This window comes from Elaeis guineensis, chromosome 8 (genome assembly GCF_000442705.2).
Source record: "Elaeis guineensis isolate ETL-2024a chromosome 8, EG11, whole genome shotgun sequence".
NCBI classification, from domain to species: domain Eukaryota; kingdom Viridiplantae; phylum Streptophyta; class Magnoliopsida; order Arecales; family Arecaceae; genus Elaeis; species Elaeis guineensis.
The window spans coordinates 88557146-88559342 of NC_026000.2; positions in this window are offsets into that span (position 1 = coordinate 88557146).

The window sequence follows — 2197 nt, forward strand, 5'->3', positions numbered from 1 at the left end:
TTCAGCACAGTATCTATGTATATGGACTGGAATAACCCAAGCATCTTTCTAGATCTATCCCTATAGATCTTCATCCCTGGGATGTAGGATGCTTCACCCAAGTCCTTCATGGAGAACTGCGATGACAATCAAACTTTTATTCCTTGTAGTGTGGGGATGTCATTTTTGATTAAGAGAATGTAATCCACGTACAAGATAAAAAATACCACAATTAGATCATTTGTCCATTTATAGATGCAGGGCTCTTCTTCATTCTTAACGAAGCCATACGTTTTGATCAACTTATCAAAATGCATATTCCAAGTCTGAGAAGCTTGCTTCAATCCATAAATGGATCTCCAAAGCTTGCACACCTTGGACTCATCTGTAGATGTAAACCCCTCAGGTTGTATCATATACACCTCTTCGGTCAGCTCTCCATTCAGAAAAGCTATCTTTACATCCATCTGTCAGATCTCATAATCAAGATGGGCAGCTATTGCAAGCATTATCCGAATGGATTTGAGCATTGCCATAGGAGAGAATGTCTCGTTATAGTCAATACTATAATGTTGATGATACCCCTTGACAACCAGACGGGCTTTATGGATCTCCACCTTTCCGTCTACGCCCCTCTTCCTTTTGAAGATCCATTTACACCCAATGAGTTTAACCCTTTCAGGTGAGTCAATGTCCATACATCGTTGACCTTCATGGACTCCATTTCAGATTTCATGGCTTCAAGCTATTTTTTGAAATCAGGTCTTTGTATTGCATCTATATAGGTGATCGGATCCTCATCATTCTCATCGAGTTCGATGGGATCACCGTCTTGGATCAAAAAATTATAGTATCTGTCCGACTGACTGGTACTCTACTGGATCACCTTAATGGTATAGGTACATTGAGCTCCAGATATGATCTAATCAAATCCGACTCAGGTTCAGCTATTGGGGTCGGTCTTTCTACCTGTTGAACTTTATCAAGTTCAACCTTAGAGGCAATGGTTCCTTCACCAAGGAACTTCTTTTCTAAAAAGGTTGCCTTAAGGCTGACGAATATCTTTTGTTCATCAGCATGGTAGAAAAAATATCCTTTGGTCTCTTTGGGGTACCTTATGAATGTGCATTTGTCAGACCTAAGTCCAAGTTTATCTGTAACTAACCATTTGTCATAGGTCGGGCACCCCCGGACCCTAAGGTGTGAAAGTGCTAGCTTACGTCCTGTCCATATCTCATATGGAGTCTTAATTACAAACTTATTTGAAACCCTATTTAACAGATAACAGGCCGATTCGAGTGCATATCTTTAGAAGGATATAGGCAAGCTGGCAAAATCTATCATGGATCGGACCATATCTAACAGAATCTGATTTCTCCTTTCAGACACACCATTATGCTGTGGTGTTCTTAGAGGAGTCTATTGGGAGAGAATCCCATTCTCTCTTAGATATGTGAGAAACTCACTAGAAAGGTATTCTCCTCCTCGATCAGACTGAAGAGTTTTAATACTCTTCCCAATTTATTTTTCTACTTCACTTCAGAATTATTTGAACATTTTAATTGAATCTGATTTATGTTTCATCAGATAGACATATGCATATCTGGATAGATCATCCGTGAAAGTGATGAAGTAGAAATATCCACCTCTAGCACTTGTGCTCATGGGCCCGCATACATCAGTATGTACTAGGCCCAAGAGCTCAATATCTCTCTCACCTTTTTCTATAAAAGGTGACTTGATCATTTTTACCAAGAAGACAGGACTCACAGGTTGGAAGTGGTTCACAATCACTGACTTCGAGGATTTCCTCTTGAGTCAACCTATTTATCCTGTTCTTGTTTATATGACCTAGCCTATAGTGCCATAAGTAGATATTCGATACACTATCTAATCTAGGGTGCTTGTCTATAGAATAGACTACGTTAACAGATTGTGATAACATATACACATTATTGTTCAAATATCCATAAAAAATAGTAACACCATTCATAATGATATTACAAACTTGTTTCTTTATTGAAATTTCATAATTATTTTTGGCCAGAAGGCCTACAGAAATAATATTTTAAAAAAAAATTGAGACAGAAATGATAATCATTAAGAACAATAGTATGGGACTCAAATACAAGTTTCAAGATTCCTAATGCTAGAACTGAAACTGGTCTTCCATCTCCAACGTTCAAGAACCTCTCGTCTTGCTCGAATCTCCTACTGA